Source organism: Rattus norvegicus, chromosome 19 (assembly GCF_036323735.1).
Source record: "Rattus norvegicus strain BN/NHsdMcwi chromosome 19, GRCr8, whole genome shotgun sequence".
In the NCBI taxonomy this organism is placed as follows: domain Eukaryota; kingdom Metazoa; phylum Chordata; class Mammalia; order Rodentia; family Muridae; genus Rattus; species Rattus norvegicus.
The window spans coordinates 66,035,910-66,061,466 of record NC_086037.1 but is presented as its reverse complement, the minus strand read 5'-3'; the positions used below and the strand labels follow the sequence as shown (position 1 = coordinate 66,061,466).

General features: G+C 52.1%; 1 long non-coding RNA gene across 1 annotated transcript; it reads left to right on the top strand.

The window, feature by feature from the left end:
* On the top strand, positions 1-25,557 carry Fendrr (FOXF1 adjacent non-coding developmental regulatory RNA). The gene is made up of 5 exons (NR_126575.3): positions 1-205; positions 18,030-18,435; positions 24,441-24,608; positions 24,725-24,882; positions 24,977-25,557. It is a non-coding gene; the product is annotated as an FOXF1 adjacent non-coding developmental regulatory RNA (long non-coding RNA).

The following is a 25,557-nucleotide window of genomic DNA, read 5'->3' as shown; positions in this document are numbered from 1 at the left end:
GTTGGCCTGATGCCCCTATGGGCTCGGCCTGCCGCCGCCGCGGGGCCTCCGATGCTGCGCGCCAGGCCGGGTTCCGGAAAGCGGGTGGCGCAGGCGGGGAGCGCGGTAGGGAGCGGCCCTGGCTGCGGGGTCGCGGCCGTGGAGAGGTGGTGCGGGGCGCAGGACCGCTGAAGATCCCAGCTGGACTCTGCGCGCCCGAAACCAGGTGAGTGCGGGTTCCGCAGCCCAGACGCGCGCGAGCCGGGAGCCCTAGTAGCAGGGAGGGCGACGAGGGGGTGCGGGGGACGGTGGAGCTAGACGGCTGAGCCCTGGCGTGAGCTGAGAGAAAAACGTACGCTGGTCTTCAAAGCCTGTTGGCCTCATGTTTCTTTGGATTCCTGGTTCCCCATTTTGAACCCAGCCCCCACGCCTTCAGCTTTGGTGGTAGGCGCCTTGTCGCCTTCGAGGCGCCTGGCACGTCTGTGCGAGGGTCTAGGGGCTTACTGACTTAGGTTGCTGCTCTGTAGCCGGCTCCTTTGGCAGGGCCGGGTTCGCAGGAGGCGAGAGTCGCCATCCTGGAACTTTCTCCAGGACAGATTTCAGAATTCTGTGGTTCAACTAAAGAGAAAGAACGGAAGGGGACATAAACGCTTCTGTGTGGCGGTGTGCTCGTGCACAGAGACGCTCTGTCAAGCCGGTTTCTGCGTTACAGTCGGCCTAGCCAGCATACCTCAGCACCATTCACAGGTCTTCTCAGGGGCCCCACCCTGGGAGGAAGCACCACACGTAGCCAGCAAGCTGCCAACTGTGCCTTCACCCACACATGGCCACAGGATCACAAGAATGGGCCTTGTAGACCATGGCACACCCTCCCACTCCAAGCCACACATTCCCACACCCCTAATTTTTTTCCTCTTTTTTTCTTTTTTTCCCTTTCATTTCCTCTCCATTATTTTCTTTTTATTTCCATTTTTCTCCCCACCTTCAACTCCAGACCTGGGGACTCTGGGCTGTACCTCAGGGAGGGGCGTTCCCAGAAAAGCGCTACACAGCTGGCCTTTAGTGGCAAGAAGTGAGCTGAGGAAGGCAAGGCGGACAATTTCTCAGCCAGCACAGGCTGCATTTTGCATGCTCCCCCAATCCAAGAAAGTGGTAGAGGCTGTGCTTCTGACCTCAGACCAAGGGTCCCTCAAATCGAGGGGCATGAAGCCCTTTTCCAGTTAGAGGATTTTTGCAGATAGGTGACTTCCAGATCTGTCCCCCTCCCCCGTTCCCGATCTCCCACAGACCACTGTCCTTCATAAAGTCCCTCCCTTGGAGGCTCCTTAAGTTGTTTTGTAGAGAAGTTTCCTTTGCAGAGGAGGAAACTGAAGTCCGAGTTCCACTAGCTCTTCAGGCCTAGACCCTAAAGCAGCCTGTGAGGGTAGTGTCAGGATAGCAGTCACCCCGGCAGGGAAGAAGGGGGAGGGGAGCAGCCCGAGGCTCAATCCAAATTTCCACTTTCCACTGAGGAGGGGAGATGGCTGTGGCTTAGAAGAGGACCCTTTACACAGTTAAACTCCAGGTATAGTAACGAGGGGGCTTGCCTGTGTGTCTTGAAACAGCTCTCAGACACTGTGAGATCTCCCGAAATCTAGCATTTTTGAAGAGGAGAGACAGAGGTTCAGTCGTAGGGATCTATCAGTGGCTCCCCTTGCTTGAGGAGTACATCTCCTGGCCCCATAAACTATCTACAAAAGCGCTTTTATAAAGTGTCAACCGGGACTGGGGGCCAGGGGGAGGGAGCATGTCAAGTCCTTGGTCATTTTGTGTTAGTACGAATCTGACTTCAGGAGAAATCTGACTCCTGAGAGGCTGCGGGAGCTGCTTTTCCCAATAATTCCAGTGTAGAACCAGTCACAAATTTGGATGTTCCCTGCGTAGGCCATTTTTGTACTGAACCAAGTTTTTCCCTTTCAACGAGGCTCCAACTAAAGCACCCACTTCTTAAGGTTGCGGCAGCAATTAGACGGGGCTACAGAAAAGACGAATGTCACACAAAGTGTCCCGGAGAGCAAGCAGCCCCAGGGAGGCAGGCTCCGGATCTGTAGCAAGATACTTGCTCTCAGTTGAAAATTCACAAGACTCCCTCTCATCCCAAATCAAATCCCTGCGCTTAGCACTGGTCCCAGGAATGCCCACATTTCGGGGAGGACGCCCCCACTCCGGGGGCCCCAGGTATCTGCGCTGGCTAATTGCTTAAGTGAAGCCGCCGGCCGAGAGCGCGCCCGGCGAAATCCGAGCGCGGAACCAGATCCTGCTTCGGCCGTCGGGCCGCGGGCGCCGCCGACCACCCACAGCGAGGCCGGCCGCCCTGCTGCACACGAGCACGGGCCGACCCCACGCCGGACTGCGCATCCCCAGCATCCAGAGGGAGCGCGAGGGACGCAGGCCGAAGTGCAGGGATGGAGAGGGGAGGGAACGTGATGTGGACAACTCAGCCTTTGGGTACCAGAATCCGGAGTGCCGCTTGTCCAATGAGGTGACTCGTGGGCAAAGAGCTCGCGTGGGGGCAGGTACCAGGAACTTTCCTGGTAACTCGAGAGAAGGGGAGGTAGATGTAGAGGGTGAACGGCGAGCAAACAAATACCATGCATTCAGCCCTGTTCACGACTGGAAGACCTGGTGTGGTGGCTTCATGTGCAATCAATATTTGAAGATTCTGAATGGGCAGGACTCTCAGTCTATCCACCGGCTTAGCTGGTAGATTTGTCCATCTAAAGTGTGTACAGAAACACTCAGTTCCGTTGTGGCGCTGGCAAAAACCAGAGAGCAGCGGCAGTCTGTAATTCCAGGACTCAAGTTGTGGAGTCAGGAGAATCAGAAGTTCAAGGTCGGTCATCCTTGAATTTAGCAAGTTCAGGGCCAGCCTGGGATATCTGAGATCTCAGCCCCACAAATTAAAAAAAAAAAAATAGAGGACACACCCTGTATGCACGGACAATGCTGGGTTGTGAGGTGTAATTACACCTGCAGGGTGTAACTGCTTTATGCAGAGTGGAGAAATCTGGACAGGACTGTGTGTTACAGGTGGAATGTTCTAGAGTGTTCTAAATATGTGCCCAGAAGCTAGAATATTGTAACTCTGCAGGCCTCAGGAAAACGGCAATGGGATGCAGAGAATGCTGTGAGCAGTTTCTGTCAGGGGTGTGGGATGTGGTGCCCTTGAAACAAGGCAAGAGGCAGCCACTTGTATTGGGGTGCAGTAAGGGGGACTGGGTGTTCTGCCTAACCAAAGCCAGGCGAGTTGCTCTCTGGGGAAGGAGGTGAGGGGAGCGGAGGGCTCATCCCATCTGACGCTTTCCAAGTGCTCTCACCAGCTTCTGAAACTTGTATCTCCACTAGGCGCTCAACTCTGAAAACAGGTTAATAATTTAAAATTTTAAAAAATAAGGCTGTGAATGTGGCACAATTGGCAAAAACAAACAACAACAAAAACTCAAAACAAAACCTCCAAACCAAACCAAAAGTTCGCTTGCCAAGCATGCACAAAGCCCAGAGATCCATACTCAGAACCGGATAAATCAGGCTTGGTGTGAGCCTGTAATGCGGACGCTTGGGAGGTAGAGGGACAGGAGGATCAAAAATTCAAGGTCATCCTGAGCTACACAGTGAGTTTAAGGGTAACCTGGGCTACAGGACACTGTCTAAACAAGTAAATAAGAAAGCCAGCACTCGATGCCAAAGCCTGAGCTTGCTTTCTCCCCATTGGCCTTACATCCCAAAGCCTCATTTTCCATGACGTCCTTTAGTGAAATATTCGATGGCACTGCAGTCCCGGAATTTACAGCTCTTCCCTAAGAGAGACGGTTGGTCCGGGGAGCGTTCCCGGATGGACAGTCAGATCCTGTTACTCTAAGGCTGGGTTCTGACGCCTGGGTTCCTAGGCAGCTCTTTCCTCCCGCAGAGGCGCCCCAACAATCTCCAAACATTTTCATTCCATCTGCCTGAGCCAGTGTACTTAGAAAGATGGAGAGAAGGGCGCGCGCGTGTCTGTGTGTGTGTGTGTGTGTGTGTGTGTATGTGTGTGTGTGTGAGAGAGAGAGAGAGAGAGACAGACAGACAGACAGACAGACAGACAGAGACTGAGCCGCCAGAGCAGATTTCTGGGAAGAGATCAGAGCAAAGGAGCACTCATCATCACAGAGAACTGAGGATGCAGAGGGGTTTGGGGGTGTCCCAGAGACATTAGGACTGAGTTAGAGGTCGAGAGGATGCTGAATGGGCTTCCAAACTAAGCCAACAGGGAAACACACATTAAAGGTCAAGGGCCAAATATTTTTATTTTTATGTTCGTGATGAGGAGAGATCCAGTACGACAGAGCCCACGACACAGCACGCACACAGTCCGCAGGAACACCCAGAGGGGAACCGATGAAGTGAGAAAGGCTGCAACCAGGAGCTAAAACAGTCTGGCTGGGAGACGGGCTCAGATCTGTGTCTTAAAACCCAGCAATTGCAGCCCCTGGTGTTCAGGGCTCACTACTCAGGTGCCTGCAGCCGGCAGCCTCAGCACAGCGCAGTGGGATCAGCAGTTTGCCCCATCAATGGTGTTAGAGGGCGTTGAAAAGGGGGCTGGGGAGACTGCAGAGGGAAACAAAGTCCCCCCAGTCTGGCCATCAAGAGAGGAGAGAGCTCACCTGCCAGCTCCCAGCAAGGGGCCAGGCTTGGCCGAAAAAGTAGAGGTGACCTTCCCTGCCAGCACAGTGTGGATATTATATATTCTCTGTCTCTCTGTCTGTCTGTCACTCCCTCTTCTTTTGTGCCCCAGCCAGTTAGAAGGATTTATATTTGGGCTTGTGGTGGTCAGACCTGCTTTGTGTGTTCAGGTTGTAAGAATGAACTAATTATGGCTGTGTGTGTGAGGGGTGGCAGTTTCTAGGGAATCAGAGAGGAAATGAGGTTGGAACACATGGGGTGGGGTGAGGGTGATAGCTGGCTGGCACCTGCGATCCAGAAGGCTGAGGCAGGAGGATTTCCATGAGTTTGAGGGAAAAAGACGTTAGAATGGGAAGTCAGTAGTACACACCTGGGGAGACTAGAGGTGTGCACAAGGCATCTTCGATGAGAGGCTTGAAGCCCAGGCTGAGAACCCTCAGGGAAAGTGTATGTGTCTGCTGCAGAATGGGGTCCTGAGTGTGTGTGTGTGTGTGTGTGTGTGTTTGTTTGTTTGTTTGTTTTGGTGAGGAACTCCACTCTGATTACCCATTGTTGGCACATAAAGTCCCAGAAGCAAAAATTGCAGGACTGTCAAGGTACTTGCCTTAGTTTCTTCATTTTGCCAACAGGGAAATGTCTGCCTATCCCTGGACTGACCCAGGATAGCAGAGACATCAGAACTCAGTGTTTTAGGAGCCTGGTGGTCTGGGAGGAAAAGACGCTGTAAACCCAAACCATGTTAAATTGTTAACCGAACAACACATATAACCACTCAGGCCCTGTAGTAAAGATTTATGGTTACGTTTGGGTTCCATTGCTCTGTGGCCCGGAGCCAGTGGCCTTGCCTCTCTGTGCAAACAAGAATAATACAGTCTCTCTTCTGTGTGGTTGAGAGGATCAGGCCTGCCAGTAATTGTTGGCTGGGGTTGCTTTTCCCAAGGTGCAGAGGTCCCAGGAGCCTTGCTCTTTACAGGGCTGAAGGGTGAGAGTTAACATTCCCACTTTGAGGCAGCCCCTCAAAGTGGTGGATCCCAACCCCAGGCGGGAGAGCTAATGGGATGGAGGGTCAGAGGTGGAGGGACAGGTGAGGGACAAGTGCTCCTGCCTGCTTTCAGAGAGAAGGGTGTGGGGCTTTGGGTAACACAGAGCTCTTCCCACACAGAGAAGCTGGTGCCAGCTAGGTACCCGCTTCTACGGAGCTAGTCCTGGCCTCAGCCCCGGAAGATCTTCCCACTCTGGTAGGATATTGTCTTGGAGCAGTCTCCTTCCCCATTCAGGGGCTGTGATTTCTTCAAAATCACCGGCTTCCCTTCAGGGCTACTCTGAAGATTGCAGGACAGCCTGGGAGAGCTCTGAGTACCTGCCCGCTCAGCCACTCCGTGGTGGGACAGCGAGGCTCATCCTGGGGTGAACCGGAAGGTCTCAGTACCCTGAGAGCTGGTTGAAGGGGCTTCCCTTCCGGATGGATGTGGAGATCCCTTCAGTGCTACCAATGGGGAGGAGCTGGGAGATTCAGTGTCCTGGGCATAAGGCAAACTTGATGCTGGTGCACTAGCTTCTCATGTCTATCTGTCTTTCGCTTACCTTTTATCTTATCCCCCGCCCCACCCCGTCTCTGTTTGTGTTGTTGTTGTGTTTTTTTTTTTGTGTGTGTGTGTGTGTGTGTTTCGTTTTGTTTTTTGTTTTCCTCCGGCTGTCTTGGAACTCACTCTGCACACCAGGCTGCCCTCCAGCTCAGAGATCTGCCTGCCTCTTCCTCTTGAATGCTGGGATTAAAGGAGTCTGACACCACTGCAGCCGTTCCACCACAGTGAACAAAACCACATCTCCAGCTCCCCACACCAGTTCCACTGGTTCGTCTCTCCGTTCTGGGCAGGAGGGCAGGAGAAGCGAGTGGGGCGGGGGAGCAAGTTTCCCAGCAGCACTTTCTCCTGCCCGTTTCTGAGAAGTGGCCCGGAGGGGGTGGAGTGGGGCTGGCTGACCACCTCTGGAGCAGCAGGGTTCTCAGAACGGCCCCAGTGAAGTAGGTGACTCATCCTCCGACCTCCCCTGTCTGGGGAGTTAAGGGAGAGTCCTACCCGAGGCTTCGGTCAAGGTGTGAACTTGTAAGAGAAGGGCTTTTGAGCCAAAGGGGCTGCAATTTTGGGGAGGGGCCAGAGCTCTCAGTTCCCTTCACAAACAGACCCAAGAGTGAGTGTTTATGGACTAGGGTTGGAGGAACCCACTCGTACCCAGAGAGACCCTTAGTCCCTTGTGGTTTAAGATTCTCTATTCTCTCTCCCACGTCTCCTGTGTCTCTTCCCCCCCCCCCTCTTTAGGGCTTTTATTTCTTGCTACCTACTCAACTTTCAAGGTGTTACCAGCCAGCAGTATTTACTCCCACACAGCCCCAGCCTAGTCAGGCAAATTAACATACAAAACAAAAGGGGTTAAAAACACCACCAAAGCGACTGGGTGAGCTTTTTTTTTTTTTTTTTATTTGACTCGGTTTATTTTCACAAAGCTCAGCTGTACCCCCAATTCTTTACAGTTTGATCACTTGCAGTCTCTAGTCCCTGTTCGTTTTGAAAGGAATTTCCCCGCCTCACTCGTACTTGGGGGTTCCCTACCCCAGCACCAGGTCCTCCCACACCCCGTGTTCTTAGTAGTTCTCAATTAATTGCCGGCAAAAATTCTGTCCCTGGCATGTGAACATGTTCATAATTAGCTGCGTTTTTTTTTGAAAATATAAACGCAAACATATTTCAAATACTTCGTACTATCCTTAGGTCAGGTCTATTTGGAATCTTCCCTCGAGCCTCTCTTCTCTCTGTGAAGACTCTGTGAAGCCTTCTCTACTGCTGCCCTCTGATGGGGTCATTATTTTTCCTGCAAATTGGGCTAAGACCTATTTAATTCGCCATGAAAACCAACCTAATTAGGAATCGAATTCACTCTTTCGTGGGCTTAAACGAGAGGGTTTTCTTCTCCCTCCCTTCCTCCATCAGTCCGTCCGTCCCTCCCAGCTCCGAGCTGGTTTTCTTCGGGCTTTCTGAACTCCCTTCCTACAGAGGCGAGCACCACGCTGCCCTTAGTTAGCAGCCTCCTACCTGCTCCTAAGTTTTCCTCTCTCTCCTTTTTTAAGCAGCCGAGCCCCGCTCGATTCTGTGAGTCTGTCGGTGACATTTTTCCCTCATCGTAGTCTCCCAGGAATAAAACATCTCTCTCTCTCTCTGGCTGGCCTTCGGCCGAGGCGGTCTGCTGTTGCTCTGGATGTAGGAAGAGACTGAGAAGTACCGTTAGTAGCTGACTGAGTCGGGCCGGTTCTGGCCGGGTGACCCCAGTTGCAGTGGAGATCCGAGTCCTCTAGGGCAAGGCAGCGGGAGGGTGCCTGGCTGGTTCCCGTCGCTCTACGCAAAGAGCAGTTCTTTTACTGCGGTTGGGCTAATGACGGGTCCTGATTTTGTGAACTCGGTGTTTATTTTCCCTCCACCAGCCGGGGGAGGAGTGCAAGCTGGGGAAAGACCCTCGGGCCCAAATCTTCTGGGAAACCTGCTGAGGCTCTGTCCTAGTGCACCCCATCTCTGCAAAAACCAGTCGGGCAATGGCCATCCCGGTTAGGGTAGGTTTCAGCCTTTCTTCCCTCTTGTTCTCACAATAGGGGAGCCAGGGCCGTCAGACACAGGGATATACATCAGCCACTTTCTGTGGGGGACCCACTTCAGCACCTTCAGCCCTGGACACCTCCTTTGGCCGAGCGAGTTCTGAGTACCCAACCCTGGGTACAGGCCCTCCACTCTGGGGCCAGGAGGGGAGAAGTGAGCAAGGGTGCCGGGTGGATTCTGCAGCCCAAACTGCCTCTGAGGTGAGGTGTATTTCATCTGATACTGGACATAAAAAAACCCAAGAGGTGTTCTCAAGTTGGGAGACGGCGGATCCAGTCATGAAAAATCCTTAGGGTCACATCAAGAAGGGGTGTTGTTACATCAAGGCTGGCTTCCAACTCCACCTGCCCTGGAAGCCGGTGGCATCTGGTTGATTTTCCAGTACTTTTCAATTTTCAGTTCCAGCGATCACGATCACAGGGCCCACATGGAAACCAGAGAGCCCCTAACAGACCGCACCAGCGGTCACTTACCCAGGACAGCACAGACACCCTTTACCCCTGCATGCATTTGATCTCACTCCACCAAAATGGTCCAGTTGCCAATGCCTAGCTGAGGTCCCAGGCTTGGCCTTACCGTCAACCCCTTACCCCTTGACCTTGCTGGCTCCAACCCAATTAGCGCCAAGGCGGCGGCCGGCACCAGGGCCTGTGTGGCAGGGCAGAGAGCCTCCTGGTAGGCAGGTAGAGAAGGGCTAGCCCCTGGTGTTATCAGCAAGTAGCTTAATCAGGAATTTGAGCTGACAACTCCATCCGCCACCCGGACTCCGCCAGCCGGTTGACGGTGGGGGTGAGACCCGAGAGGCTGGAACCCCAGGCTTCAAAGCCGCCTGGGGTGCGGCGGCCTTGGGGAGGGGGGTGCCTGGCGACCCCGAGTGCCGCCTGGACAGAAGCCGGCGGGCCAGTGGGCGCTGGACCATCTTCCCGGCGAAGTAGGTGGCCCTGTATATTTTTGTTCAAGTGGTGTTTACGTTAATGGAAAAGGGATGGGGTTACAAACAGCCCGCAATCGATCGGAGTCAGGGGCCTCTGGGGATTCTACACTGAAAGGGCTCTCGCTTCGCCTGGGGAGACTTTAGCGGGAGCACCACCCAGCATGGGGAGCTGCTGTTAGGAACCCCAACTCCAACGAGTGCACCCATCCAGCTCTCCTGCCTAGAAAATCCTGCTGTCCCAGGAGTGGCGCATTTGGGTTTACAGAGGAGAAAGGCCTCCTTTCTTAAGGACCCAAGGACATAAAAGGGCCCTGGGAGGGGGATAGCCCTTCCCTGCCTCACTTTCCCTTTCTTTTTGGAACAAAATTTGCCAGGAGTTTGACTGATTTCTTCCCTCCTCTGGAGCAGTGGTCTTTCCGAACACAGACACATGACCCCCATCCTAAGACAATTTTTGCCCCCCCCCCTTTTATTCACCAATTGCACCGCTGCTCTCTTTTCTCCGCCTATGGGAAAGGGGGACAGGCTTCTGTCAACGGAGAACTCAGAATACAAAAATCAAACCGGGAACCACATGGTTCCTCTGTGAGGTGGGTGGTGGTCCAGCCAGGTAGGAAACAAGCCGCTGCTCAAACCAGGACAACAGGACTGACTGACTTTTGGAGAGGTGTCTCCAGTCCCTTTCCAGGACAGCAGTTTGACCATGAAGTCAGACCCTCTCAGATACTGTCCACCCAGCCGCTCAGCTCAGAGCCTTGTCTGATCTTTTCCTGGAAGACAGTGGACTGGGCAGTTAGGGTTATCGGACACACTTCCGCTGTTGTGCAGACTAGATGGGACCTGGCCTCAGTGGGGCCTGCAGGGAGGAGGGGCCCCATCAGCTTCTTACCTAGAGATCTGAGCTGGAGGTATTCTACCTCCTCCTCATTTAGGGCCTTCTTCCCAACTATAAAACTTGGGCAACTTCACATGAGGGAGCTGAGTGCAACCCAGCTCAGGAGACGCCCTCCCAAAGGAGGGGAGAGGGACCCCATAAGATGTTTTTGTGCCATAAGCTTGTCCACGGATGGGGTGTTCAAGAGGAGAGTTTGGGGTTTGAAAATATATTTATGTATTTACTTTTGAGGCAGGGCCTTGCTTTATACAGCCTAACTGGACCCCAAGCACTGGTCCTAAACTCACTGGGATTCTCCTGCCTCCGTTTCTGAAGGCTGGGGTCACAGGCCACTCCAGGGTTAGGTGTCCAGACGGCTCACACACTTGAGAACTTGGCTCTTCTGCTCAGCCACCTCAGGGCTGAGTGCTGAGCTCCCAGGCACTGGCTGGCCCCTTGGTGTCCCTACCTTCTGTAATGGAGCCAGTGACCCAGCTGGGATTGGCTTGGCTTGGCTTGGCTTGGCTTCCCTTCCCTTCCCTTCCCTTCCCTTCCCTGTCCGTCCGTCCGTCCTTCCTTCCTTCCTTCCTTCCTGTTTGTTTTGCTTTGCTTTTTAGGATAGTTTTTCTCAGTAGCTCCGTTGTCCTGGAACTTGCTCTGTAGATCAGGTTCACCTCAAACTCAGAAGGCATATACCTCCGTGCCCCTCTTGCTTGGCTTTTCTTAATTAGTCACCACAAGGTCTTGGGTGGCGAGGGAGGTGTGCGGTTGTACTGGGGAGGGGGGGAGATAGCAGCACCTTGACTTTCCTCAGACACTTAAGGTCCTGACCCACCAAAACAGAACAAAGCAGGCATCAGTTACAGTTACTGGCAGCCAGCTGTCTTTCAAAGACGTTCTTCAAACCCGTGGACTTGTTGACACCCCCTTGACAGGCTCTGGAGCATTGACACTGAGCAGCCTAGAGAGGAATCCAAGCGTGCAGAGAGAGAGATGCGGAGCGAGGGGTCGGGAAGCGGAAGCCTCTCCGTGGCTGTGGCTGCAGGCCAGCTTTCCTGCCAGGCCTTGATCCTCAGTGGGCAGGCCCTGCATCAATCTCCTGGCCTGATTGGTTGGGTGCAGGTGCAATCTACAGCCTGTGCGCCTTCAAACCATATGGGTGGAGACTCTGTAGGCGCGGGAGGTGGCCACCCTTCCCCTTTGCCCCTGGGGTGCAGGAGCAGGAGGGTCTTAAAAGAGGGAGCTCCTCAGAACTAGGGTGGTCCTCATGCAGACTCCAGGGTGGGCCCTGGCTGAGCATCCCTGGCCCCGGGTTTAGCTTTCCCTGTCACTCCACTTTCTCTTGGGCCAGGGACACCAGATGCGGAGTCCTGAATGCGCTGGCAGGGTCCCTTGTGTGTGCCCCAGCCATTTCTTCCATCCTGCAATTAAACCCGAGGTCAAATATCTCCTTAACGACACTATCAGGCCGGAGCCTCATTATGTCGTATATTTAGGCATAAAATAAGGGTTGGACGGAGCAGGGCATGGAAATGACTGCATTCTGGGAATGAATCCTTTTAGCAGAAACCAGGGCTGTTATTTACCACGAGAGCTAAGTACAGGCTGGCCTTTCCAGGAGACCCAGGCAGGAGCAGCAGGCCTCCAGGCTCTTTTGGCATTGCCTGTGCCCACCGCAGGCCTGGCATCTGCCTCTGAGTTGCTGCACCGCTGTGGACCAGGAGCTGGTGTTCTGACAAATGCCCACTGGGTTTGCAGCTGGGAGGCTTGTACACAGGGGTGCCAGCAACAATGTGGGAATGGACAACTTCTGCAGGCTGCTGTGCTGCCTTGGGTAGGTGACCAGCATCTCTGTGCTGTATAGGGGAGAAGCCAAGCTTCTTCCCAGAACCCTTGAGAGGAGCTCAGTGAAGGCTGCAGGTCAGGGAGACTTCGAGAAACAGGAAGGTCAGACTGGGGATGCAGCTCAGTGGGGGAGACTGCTTGAAGTCCTGTACCCCATCACAAAAGAGGGGAGAGGTGAGGAGTAGGGGAGGAAGGGAGGGGGAGGAGAGGAAGAAGGGAGGAGGGAGTGAAGGAGGGGGAGGAGAAAGGGTGAGTGAGGAGTAGAAGGTAACTCTGGGTTCCTGGGAGGAATGAACAAACAACGGAGTGGAACTGGGGACCAGGGGAGAGGGCTGGACTTTAGCTCCTAGGCCAGGCCTCAGGATGGCCTCCCTCAGCTCCAGCCTGGGCTAAGTGCAAGAGTTCCAAGAGTTCCCTTCCTGGGCTAAGTACAAGAGTTCCCTTCCTGCCTCCTCTCTCACCCCACCACCCCCTCCAGCACCATTCTGGGGACAGGTGGCCTAAGAGGACCCAGAGTCTTTCAAACACACTGAATTCTCTCGGCCTCACTCGAAGGGACCAGGATTGTGTGGGCAGCAGCATCGCAGATCCTGTCTCTCAGGAAGTGGCTTGGGTGACCCACAAGCTACAAATATTTGGACATATCAGAGGAGAGGAGGGAGTCCCCAGTCTAAATGTTTGCCCAAGGTCTCTGGAGGGCAGATTAGTCACAAGACTGAACGCCCCCTACACACACACACACACACACACACACACACACACACACACCCACACACCCACACACACACACACCAGTTATGATCTAGAGTAACGTGGGCTATGTCCCCAGGCCAGCTGGCCAGGGTTGAACTTTTGACTTCCAGGTCAGGCAAGATCAAGCAAGACCTGTACTCCATGATCCTGCCTGGAGATCCTGAGTGGCTCACACAATGGTGTGAGTTATATTGGCTAGAGGAGAGGTCTTCTAGGCCCTGCCTGCTGGAACACACACATATACCACACACATTTACATACATGGACACATATGTACATGGGCGCACATGTTCACAGGCATACAACCTCTCAGCCTCCAGAACAGTCCTGCTTTCCCTTCCTTCACACCCTAGATGAGGCTGGGTCTGACCTCTAGCCTTGGTGAGGGGAGGCAGTTCTTACCTTCCTTCTCTCTCTCTCTCTCTCTCTCTCTCTCTCTCTCTCTCTCTCTCTCACACACACACACACACACACACTCACCACACACTCACACACAAGCACTTACTTACATACAAGCATACACACACTCACATACATACACAAGCACACACTCACTCTCATACACAAACATACACACTCACACAAGCACACACTCACACACATACACAAGCACACATTCACACATACACTCTTACACACAAGCACACACTCACACATACAGTCACACACAAGCACACACTCACACACACACTCACCACACACTCACTCACACACAAGCACTTACTCACATATAAGCATGCACATACTCACACAATACAAGCATACACACACTAACACACATACACAAGCACACACTCACTCTCATACACAAGCATACACACTCACACAAGCACACACTCACACACATACACAAGCACACACTCACTCTCATACACAAGCATATACACTCACACAAGCACACACTCACACACATACACAAGCACACACTCACATACACTCTTACACACCAGCACACACACACACAAGCACACACTCACACATACACTCTCACACACAAGCACACACACATACACTCTCACAAGCACACACTCACACACCGGCACTCAGACACGAGCCTTTTCAGGGCCAGCCACTGGAGCTCTGAGGCGGCAATACCATGTGACCCTAGGATCATCACATGGGTTTAGTCCCCACAGCCCTTTGAGGCAGGTTTCCTTATTCTCTGTTTCTCAGGATCAAAGTGAGGGGCTGAAGGGCCTGCCATTTTCAGCTTCGACTTCTGAGGTTTGCGTTGTTTTCTGTGTGTTTGAAAAGCCCCGGGTCCACCAGGCCACCTGTCCCCAGGATGGTGCAGCAGAGTATGCTGGGGTTCAAGGGGTGGCTGGAAGGAGGTGACTTGGAATTCTTGTGCTTAGCCCAGGCTGGAGCTGAGGGAGGTCAACCTGGGGCCTGGTCTAGGAGCCAAAGTCCAGGCCTCTCCCCTGGTCCCCAGTTCCACTCCGCCCCATTCTGCTGGCTCTGCTCACTGTGTTGGTTGGTGGTTAGGAAGCCAACAGAGGGTTTATTCCCAGGAGAGCTGGGTGCAGATCCTCTGATGGTTCCAGATTCTCTGATGGTTCCAGATGCTCATTCTCATCTGTGTCAGAGGCTGTGCTATGCCACATTATCAGATGCGCTCTCCAGCACTTGTGCAGAGATCTGAATTACTGCAGAAAGTGGTCCAGGTTATGCTCCTGAACTGCTCCAGACCTCCAAGGGGTGAGCTAGGAACAGAAGACATGGGCCACGGAGAGGACAGCTCTGCTGAGGAATTCCATACCTTGTCTGTCACCGGGCTCTGTGCCCAGCCACTGAACTCTGGCCACCTGCTCCTTGGATCAGAGAATCTCCACATCTTCACTAGCACTTGGGATGTTTCATTGCTGGGGGAGGTCTCTCAGTCTCTCTCCATGTGAGATGACGGATTTGTTTCCAGTCACTCGGCCACCATTTCCAGAGCCATTTTACCTCCAGCAGGAAGGCAGGTAGACAGGTAGTGTCCACTGTGGTACCAATGCCTCAGGACGGAACCCAGGCTTTATATTCTAAAGGATTGCATGTGAGTGCATGTGTGTGTGTGTGTGTGTGTGTGTGTGTGTGTGTGTGTGTGTGCGTGCGCGCGCGGGAGGGCGCGGGTGTGCTTTTGTCCCTCTGAGAGTGGGATTTCTGGGAGACTAGCACAGAGACACTCAGCAGACTTAGGATCAGGCTCCGCTGTGCCTTTCTGAAGCTGGATTTGGCCCATTCTCTTGCCTTTCCAGGATCATCACGGCTGACTCATAGGGAGGCTGAAGGAGGAGGGCATTTGGCCAGTTTGGCCAAGGCAGCTGTGTGTCTAGGGCTCATCCCTGAGCAGGAGGGATGCTCACAGAGGCTAAATGAGGAAGGAGACATCAGATGAGAACATGCTGGAGGCAGAGGGACTCCCCCAGGGTCTCACAGTGGGGAGTAAAGGGAGGTTGAGGTGGAGGGGCCCCAGGGTCTCACAGTGGGCAATGGGAGGAGGTGGAGGGACCCCAGGGCTCACACTGGGGAGTAATGGAGCCAGGATCCAAACCAGAGGCTGAACTGGAGGCTGAGTCCTCAGGGGTGCTGGTGACCTTATCATGTGACCTTATCATGTGACCTTATCATGTGACCTTATCATGTGACCTTATCATGTGACCTTATCATGTGACCTTCAGGGGTTGAGCTTGAGCTTCAGAATTCACTTCCCCCTGGAAAGTGCTGAAGGAGTTGGGCTCAAGGTGTATGGGTGCTGTGCATGTGGTAACTGAGCCTGGGGTTTCGCAGTGTACGTGTGCGTGCATGCGTGCATGCATGTGTATGACGTGTGTTTGCATGCCCATGCATGAGTTTGCATGCCCATGCATGAGTTTGCATGTCTTTCCTGCATGCCTGTGTACACGTGTATGCACATGTGAATGTGTGTGTCCTTACCCGTGCTTTCTCTTCCTTCTGAGAGATTAGGGTGTCTGTCCCTCATCCAGACACTTTGCAAACAGGACATGTCAGGACCAGCAGTGCCATCTCTGTGGACGCCAGCCCCAGACACAGATGCAGGGTGAACCCCAGCCTCGTGAGAGGGGTGGGAATGTGGGTGCCACAGAAAGGAGCAAGACAGGCCTGAGCTGGTGTGGTTGATGCTGGTCTCGGTGCATGGAGGTTGATTGAATACCACACTCACCTTGTTATGGTTTGTTATTCTGTGATTAAAAAGGTGTAAGACAGTCTTTTGTTTGTTTTTTAAGATGATGACTCACTATATAGCCCTGGCTGTTTGGGACTTGATATGTAGTCCAGGTTAGCCTTGAATTTACAAAGCTCTGTCTGCTTCTGCCTCCCAAGTGCTGGGATTATAGCTGTGCACTACCATATAGGGTAAATTGGGGATCTCTCTCTCTCTCTCTCTCTCTCTCTCTCTCTCTCTCTCCCTCCTTCCCTCCCTCTCTCCCTCCCCCTCCCTCCATCTCTTCCTCCTGCTTTTGTTTTGAGACAGAGTTTCTCTGTGTAGCTCTGACTGTCCTAGAACTAGATCTGTTGACCAGACAAGCTTCAAACGCAGACATTTGCCTGCCTCTGCCTCCTGAGTGCTGGGATGAGAGGCTGGTGCCACTATGCTCAGTTGGCCATCTGCTCTCTTCCTACCTTGTGGGTTCCAGGGATCAAACACAGGTCATCAGGCTTGGTACCAAGCACATTTACCTGCTGAGCCCTCTCTCCCGAACCATCTCTCCAGCCTCCACAACTTTTAAGAGCCAGGCTTATGGTGACAGAGGTAGACATTGGAGGGGTCATTTCAGTGATGAAGATCTGAGATGGCTGGGGACACAGGATGCTGTAGCGAGGCAGAACAGTTCCAGAGTCCCCTAAAGGACCAGCTGTGCCCTCACCTTCCAGTTTCTGGTCTCTAGAGCACAGAGAAAATATAGGCTGTGCCCTCTCAGCCTCTGAGTCAGAGATAAATGGAGAAACTGGTCCCAGGAAGCCGGCTACAACAAAGAGTCTAACTTCCATGTATTGTTAAATAAAAGATCAAGTATTGTAAGTCATAGGTGACAGATAAAGTTCACTGGCTTCTGTTATCGGTCATTATTACATCAAATGCAATGGCAAAACCAAAACAAAACAAAAACAAAAACAAAAACAACCCCCCCCCAAAAAAAACAAAACCGCATGGGGCTGCTTGGTTTAATTACAAATTAAATAACAGGGGTTGGGGATTTAGCTCAGTGGTAGAGCGCTTGCCTAGGAAGCGCAAGGCCCTGGGTTCGGTCCCCAGCCCCCCCCCCCCCCCAAATAAAAGAAAAGAAAAGAAAAGAAAAAAAAAACAAATTAAATAACAAACATGGCCATCACAAACAGGAGAAGTCACTTTTCTTCAAACCCACTTCAGTGATGAATTCCCCAGCACCCTGGAGACACCATGAAGCAGAGCTTCTCGGGGGCAGGGGTGTGGGGTTTGGGGTTTTGTACTGTGGAGCCTTTCCCAGAAACCAGCCCTGTGTAGTGTGCCAGTGCCCTGGCTGGGGTGGCTAGCTGAGTCAGTTGTGTCTTTAGAGGCTCTCTGTAAGTTTGGGGACAGATTATCCTCCTGTCATGGGCTTTAGTGCATTTTCTGCTGTGATAAAACACCAGAGGCTTGGTACCTTGTAAAGATAGAGGGTTGATGCCTGTGTGTGTGGGGAGGGGTATGTGCGTGTCCGTGTGCTTCCTATTCCTGGGATAAACACTGACCAAAAGCAGTTTGGGAAGAAAAAGTGATTATTTGACTGATTTCAAAGCCCGTTTCAAATCTTATCATTGAGGGAAATCAGGGCAGGAGCTCAGGGCAGGAACCTGGAAGCAGGAACTGAAGCAGAGACCACGGAGGACCAAGTTACGTACCAGCTTGCTCCGTCTGCTTTCTTAGCTAGCCCCCATGGATGGCATCGCCCATAGTGAGCTGAGCTGTCGTCCCACCTTAATCAAGAAAATTCCACACAGGCTCATCTACAAACCAGCGGGACAGAAGCAGATTCCTCAGCAGATCCCTTTCCTCCCATCCCCAGATGATACCAGCCTATATTAAGTTAACAAAGTCAAAAAACTGGGGTAAACACTCAACCCTAACCAGCACGGAGTTGGGGTGGGGTTAAAGCTCTGTCTGGGCCATGTGTGACTAACGGCATCATAGTGGCAGTGAGTGGGAGGCAGGGGTGACAAGGTTAGATCCCAGTTGAAGGACTGAGAGGGGCTATCTCACTTGAGTGTGGTGTACTCTCCCAGCGACCTAACCACCTTTCCCCAGGACACGCCAACTAACTGTCCTTCCACATCCCAGCTCTGCCACCCTGAGGACGAAGCCTCCCACTGAAGCCTCCTGCACGTGAACTGGAGGAAGAGAAGTATCAATTCCAGGACCTCAGCCTTCCTGTCTACCTAAGGGCAGAGGTCAAGGATAGAAACAGAATCAAGAAACATTTAGAACATAGTCCCGGGCTTCTGGGCATCTCGAGATCTGCTCACAGGGCGCATCCCTAACACTCATCCCTGTACCCAGCAGCTTCTCTACCCTGCGTGCTAGACATTGCATACAGAAGAAAAGGACAAAGCAGACCTCCAGACGAACAGGATCCAGAGTGACCAGAACCAGACCAGAAATCCTATGACGACATCACAGGAGGGGCCAACGTTGGGCTTGAAGATGATGGAGACATTTTCAGGGAAGACCTTCCTGATCTGCAGAGGTACAGGACAGTGGTTACACGCATGGGGTGCTGGTCCCTAAAGGAAGAGGCCTGGGACCCCATCACCTCACACAGAAAGACCCACTTCTCTCCTGTCCAGGTACCCACAGTTTCAAGAGCAAAATGCAGCCTTGCTTGTGTCCTGATGAAGGTCTTTTGCCTGCTTCTGTACATGGTGCGGTGGGGTTAGGGAGGCACTGGAGGGAGACAAAGGCAGCCATTCAACCAGAAGTGATTCTTGTCGGATAGCCACAGCTGGGCTCTGATGCACTCTGTCTTGGGTGCTACCCTCCTCCCCCCACCACCCTGGAAATCTTAGTTTTTCTTTATTTTCCTTATTTTTTAATGATTTGTTTATTTATTTTATACATAAGTACACTGTAGCTGTCTTCAGACACACCAGAAGAGGGCATCAGCTCCCGTTACAGATGGTTGTGAGCCACCATGTGGTTCCTGGGATTTGAACTCAGGACCTCTGGAAGAGCAGTTCAGTGCTCTTAACCACTTAACCACTGAGTTTTTCTTTATGTCTGCTCACCTCCTTTGCTTAAACCCAGAGGGCTGGAGGGTCACCATGTCCCCCAAAGGCTTTGGGAGCAATGAGGGGTTTGATTGCAGTCAGGTCATAGAGATACATGGATCTGCCAAGGTTGCAGTCCATCTGCCCTGCAGGTCCATATTGGGCGCAGTGTTGGCCAGCAAGACTGGCCCAGGGATCTTCAACCGGTGAACTTAGATGTGTTGTTCGTTAGAGTTTGTGCTGACATTCTCCAGGTCCAAGTTAGGCACAGGGAGTTCCCGACCTCCATCAGTGGTCTTTGTGATCTCCTGTGGGGTGATAGTGGGGCCATCACTGTGAGTTTTAACTCCCTTATGTATGTCCAGGGGCTATAGTTACACGTATTGCTTAGATATGAGAAACTGAGGTCCCTAGACATGGGAACTCGCTCAAGGTCACACGGCCATTACAGCAGTCAGACAGGTGATTGTCTGTGTCACCTGAGGATGCCACTGCTCTGTGTCACGCTATGCTGGCAGCCCAGGGAGTGTCTGCAGACCTTCAAGCAGGATCAGGACAGCAGATCTTCTTACTCGAGGGAGAGTTTGGTTTCAGGCTTCCCCTCTCTGGAACATTCTGAGAAGTCACTCGTGTTGTGTACTCTGGAGAAGCGTGGGCAGACTTTCCTAAATGCCGATTTTGTTTATTCCAATCAACTGTAGGTTGGCTTCAGGCTTACCCAAAGACAGCCTAAAAGCCTGAAGGTTCTTCGTGCCTGTTTCAACACAAATCCTCTCTCAGTTGAGTCTTGGGGGCTCAGGCCATAGCTTTGGGCACCAAAGCTAGTGGCATCTTTGGGGCAGGACAGTGCTGGGCCAAGGTAGGAGTTCTAGAGAAGTTGACTGTGCAGTCTCACAGGGAGAGTGTGGTCTGTCCCCAGGTGGCACCTGTAAGCAGTAATGTGACTAAAATTTCTGTGACGGACGCCTCAGCGAGGAGAAGAGATCGGTTCTCACCCCAGAGCGTTCAGAGTTTAATCAGCCTTCTGAAACACACAGAGCTTTTCCTTCAAATCACAGGAAGAATGTGCTGCCTGCTGTGCCGCACATTCCCACTGCTACCTTGTTCCCACTGGCCGGCCAGAGTGTGGCCACAGCCCAGTTAAGCTCTGCAGCATCCAGAGAGGATGGCCCTGAATTCCTGTGTTCCACCCTGCTGGCCTTCTCTGGGCAAGGCTGGGTCTCCTTGGGGATAGAGTCTGAGCTGCAGATCAGTCTGGGAAACGTGAGTCTCCGGCAGAATTCAGCGCTGGGGAAACCACTGCAAAATTACTCCCTTCCTTCTCTGGAAGCCAGTGGACAAGAGGGCATTGTGTGGGGTCAGAGCCCTCCTGTCACAAAGGGGCCTTTCAGAGGAACCGATGGGGCAGGCAATACCCCAGCCGCCTGGGCTCCTGGGCACATGTCCTGTCTTCCGTGTGCACATGTGTGTGCATGTACATATGTGTGTATGTATGTGTGCACATGTGTGTTCATAAGTGTGTATGTTCACATGTGTGCCTGTATGTGTATGTGCATGTATGTGTACGCATAAGTGTGCATGTCCGCATGTATGCATGTGTATGTATGAATGTGTGTATGCATATATGCATATGTGCATGTATATAAATACATGTGCACATGTATGCATGTGTATATGTGTGTATATATGCATATGTATGTGCACGTGTGTGTGCGCATGCACATGTTTATGCTGAGGACAGAGAGCTGTATGTTGGGTAAACAGGGTTAGAACAGAGCACTAACAAACATCTCTCTTAGGAAGTTATTTCCTTGTAGGAGAAAGACCAGGCATGGTAGGATGGGTAGACAGTATGACTGGATCCCTAAAAGGTACGAGTAAGACTGACAGCATCTGAGCTCCCAGCTTAGGTGTGGTGACAGATGACTTGGGGGTGAGAAATGTAGTCTGATGGCTTTGTGGACTCTGGATCAGTCAGCCATGTGAGAATTTACCCATTCTAATACTCAGGCACCCTGGAAAGAGCCGATACACACACACCTGAGGGAGGAAGGGAGGGAGGGAGAGAGAGAGGGAAGGAGGGAGGGAAGGTGTTTGGGATGAGAAGAGGCTCGGATCCACCTGGGTGTGAATGCTGTGTGCACACACAGTGTGTGCATGTATGTGTGTGCCTGTGCTTGCCCTGGGGAAGCTCTGCAGTGTAATTGCTCTCTGCAGAGCATGGCCCGCTGTGTAATTAAGCTGAGTGCTGGCGGCTCCCAGCACAGAAACGATTTTGTGTGCACTTGGCGTTCACCCTGTCCCTTTCCTTGATCAAAAGCGCTGCTTCCATTTCCCACACAAAATGGTTCCCAGACCGAGAGGAGGGCAGCCTTCCTGCATCTTTGGCAAGATGGTGGCTTCTGGGAAGAAAAGATGGAGGGATACAGAGAAAGGATGTCCTCAATGTGCAGTGGCTGAACTTCTGTGCTTCACCACCCAAGAAAAGTGCACTGGCCAGAGCCAGCATTTTACAGCATCCATCCCTGCCGTCTGGTCCTATTTGGCCCTACTCACGATGAACAGAAATTACTCCAAATATTCAAACCACTCAAGCAGCGTGTGGTAGGGTTGGGGGAGGGGCAGAATATCCCTCTGGAGCACGGGCTGCCTGGGGTCTGGCCCATCATGAAGTCCCTTCATGGTCTACCCATGAGGCTACACAGAAGACATCCAGCCATCCAGAAGGGACAGGAAAGAACATCAAGGGAATGTGACCAGATTTTGCTCCTTCATCAGACTGGAAAAGTTTGACACAGATTTCAGAGCTCCCCAAAGCATTTTTACAAAATGGTTCCATTATGGCTGTGCGTCTCAGGCAAGTTGATGAAATTCTCTGAGCTGTTCTTTGGGGGCAATGATAACAGAATAATACCCACCACCTTTGGGCGGCTCCTGGGTGGAGTGAGACTTGCTGGGAACCAGCAGGTGGGGCCAGCACAGCAGGTGGGGCCAGCACAGCAGGTGGGACCAGCCCAGCAGGTGGGGCCAGCACAGCAGGTGGGACCAGCCCAGCAGGTGGGGCCAGCACAGCAGGTGGGACCAGCAGCAGGTGCTGACTTTCTCATCTGCAACAATGTATTCTCATCTCTTAAGGAATTACAATGTCTGGGCCAGCACTACCCCTCCACAAACCCTGTGATCCTCAGGACAGGACCAGGAGGAGGCAGTCTAGGTGGCTAGCTCTGGGTCCCTTGTCTATCATGGACAAGATTATTACAAGGACACACTCCATGACCCAGGTGCAGATCTTGGCGGTGTGACCATGAGTGAATCACCTAGCCTATCTGGCCTGTGCCTTTTGTTGACCAGCAGGGCCCCGTAGGGCTGTATTACCCTGTAGGTCAGGCTGGTTAGAACCCTATTTAGGAGAGAGAAGGGGATTGGAACCTTTGGTGTCTAAAGCATATGCTGTCCTGGGACTATCCAAGCGTGACAGCCTACCCTGATACAGCTTCATGGCTTTGGGAGAGAGGCCCTTTCCCCATGCAGACTCCTGCTGTCTCCTTTTCTCGATGAGATAAATACGGAAGGAGGTGCATCATAGAGGTGTCTGCCAAGAGCCCAGTGTGTGTCAGCTGCATTTGTCACCTAGTAGGTATGGGTGTTGGGGGCCCAGGCTTGCCTAAGACCTGAGAGTCAAGGAAGGATGAGGGTTGTGTCCAACCTCAGTGGACTCAGAGCTCTTGAGATAGTTTTGTTATATAGATATATTCTCTCTCTCTCTCTCTCTCTCTCTCTCTCTCTCTCTCTCTCTCTTTCTCTCTCTCTGTATGTGTGTAGTTTCCACATTTTATTTCTCTCATTGAATTTATTAACATAAACCGGCTCCTGTGTTTTGCAGATCAAGTTTTTGTTGTTTGTTTTGTTTTCAAGATAGGGTTTCTCTGTGTAGCCCTGGCTATCCTGGGACATGATCTTTAGACCAGGCTGGCCTCAAACTCATAGAGATCCATCTGTCTCTGTCTCACATGCGCTGGTCTTCAAGTCATGTACCACCAGCACCAGGCTATGTAGATCATTTAAAAAAGACACCCGTAAGGTCTGTAGTGATGGCCCATCCTTTGTCCTCAGTATCTGTGCTTAGTGTTACTTTGTTTTCTTGTGTTTCTTTTTTGGTCATTTGATACAGAGGTATATCCCTTGTATCAACTCTTTCAAAAATACTGCTTTGGGCCCTCATTAATTTTCTGCTTTTCCCTCTTTCCTTACTTTTAATGTTTTCATTGTTACATTTGCCAGCACATGCGTGTGGCAATCGGAGGGCAGCTTTATGGACTCAGTTCCCTCACTGTATAGGTCCTGGGGATCGAACCCAGATCGTGATCCTTGGCACCAAGCTCCTTTACCTGCTGAGCCATCTTGCTGGCCCTTTACTGTTTCCTCATCTCTGCTATCCCTTTCTTGGATCTTGTGTTTAACTTGCTTCCTTCTTCTCTTCCCTAACACAGATGCTCACAGCACCCACTTGAAAGTCACTCATAGCTGACCTGGCACGTCAGCCAGATTCTCTCTCTGAGGATCCTGTGAGCCACTCTCGGCAAATTGGAATATGCTCTTCTCGATGCTGCTGGTCTGAGATGAGCTCTTTCCCACAGCTGCTTCTGTTAGCTGTGAATGTTTTTGCCTTCTTTTAAAAGATATATAGGGTTGGGGATTTAGCTCAGCGGTAGAGCGCTTGCCTAACAAGCGCAAGGCCCTGGGTTCGGTCCCCAGCTCTGAAAAAAAAAAGAAAAATATATATATATTTCTTTGACAGTTCCATACGTGCACATGTAGTGTTTGCTTATCACATTTTTAGGTCAGCACCAACTCACTCTCCCATGTCTTCTCAATACCTCCTCTCCCTCCTCTCCGTCTTCCTTCTCCTCCTCTTCTGTAACACCACACAGGGTACAGTGAGTGTTGCCTGAATGCACATCACTATTGAGCCATCCAAGGGGCGTGGGCAGCCTACCAGCAGCCATCTATACCTTTGGAGAAGCTCAGCCCTCTTCTCTGGAAGCATCCAGTTGTCAGTAGATCTTCACCCACGGATGGGACTTTATGAGCCCTCCTCACTCCCCACTCCTGTCCATGCTGGATATTGATTGGCTCGATCGATCGTGTGAACATCACCACAGCTGCCGTGAGTTCATGAATACAATGCTGCCAGAGGACAGCATTTCACACCCTTCCCTGAGCCTCTCTCTCTGATGTTCTTCCTGCTTCCTGTCTCACAGTGTCCCCTGAGCTCTGCAGGGGACAGATGGATATAGGTGTCCCATCAGAGTTGAACACTAACAGTCACTTGGTTGTTAGCACTTTGACCAAGTTGTGAGCCCCGGCACCTACCACTACACTGGAAGACACCTCCCTGACCAAGGCCGGGGCCACTGCTAATTTATGGATATAAATAGGAATATTTAGGAGGCAATTTGACAGTGTGTCCATTTTTTCTCCTCAGGCCTGTGACCTGATCCACAGCTTTTGACCCTATGAAGCAGACCTCAGGTCCCATCAGAAAACAGTTGCTTTCTGAAACCGCCATGCCTCTCTCTTTTTTTTTTTTTTTTTTTTTGGTTCTTTTTTTCGGAGCTGGGGACCGAACCCAGGGCCTTGCGCTTCCTACCTAGTAAGTGCTCTACCACTGAGCTAAATCCCCAGCCCCCCCCCCCCCCCCCCCCCCCCCGCCATGCCTCTCTTGCACCAGTGACAGGGATTGCTTAGGTTTCGTTCCTTAACTTCCAGCTACCTTGAGATCCTCTACAAAGCTCCCCTGCAGCCAGAGAACCAGCTGCACATTCAGCGGCCGTGTGACAGATGAAAATGTCCTACTCCCACACCGTGGCCTGTCCTGGTGTCAGCCTCTTCGTGCTCAGAAAGAATGAGGCACCTACAACTGCTGGGTGAGTATTCTGAATTCCCCAAGGTCAAGAAGACGGGTGGGAATGTGTTGGCCTCATGAATTTACTGGTTTGTCTTGCTCATTTATCCCTTCAGCCCAGGGTGGGATTTGAACAGCTCCAGTTATGTAACGTGTCTATCACTGAGATGTGTACTGAGCATCAACTTGATGGGACTCAGACTCACTAAGGAAACAAGCCCCTGTCTGGAAACTTCTAGATCGTGTTCACTAAAGTGGGAGGAGCCACCCTGTGTGTTGGCAGTACCATCTCGTCATGGTCTGGGGTCCTGGACCTAATGAAACGGAGCAAGCAGGCTGAGGACCAGCAGTCACCACTCTCTGCTTCCTGACTGTGGATGCCATGGGACCAGCTGTCTCATGTTCCTGCCGCCATGCCTCCCCGCCATGATGGACTGTATCCCCTCACACTGTGAGCCAATGTGAACCCTTCCTTCTTTAAGGTGTTTTAGTCAGGTGTGTTATAGCAGTGAGATAACAACAAATACACTGCAGACACGCACGTGCACGGTGTGCAGGGCTGGTGTGGACTACACACTCCCCACTTGTCTAGCTAAGCTCTCGGCATCTCCTTCAGCCCCTTTTCTAGAATGATCCGCTTCTATTCCTCTGCACCCTCCTTTGGCTCATAAAATAAAGTGCAGATTCCATCACTGGA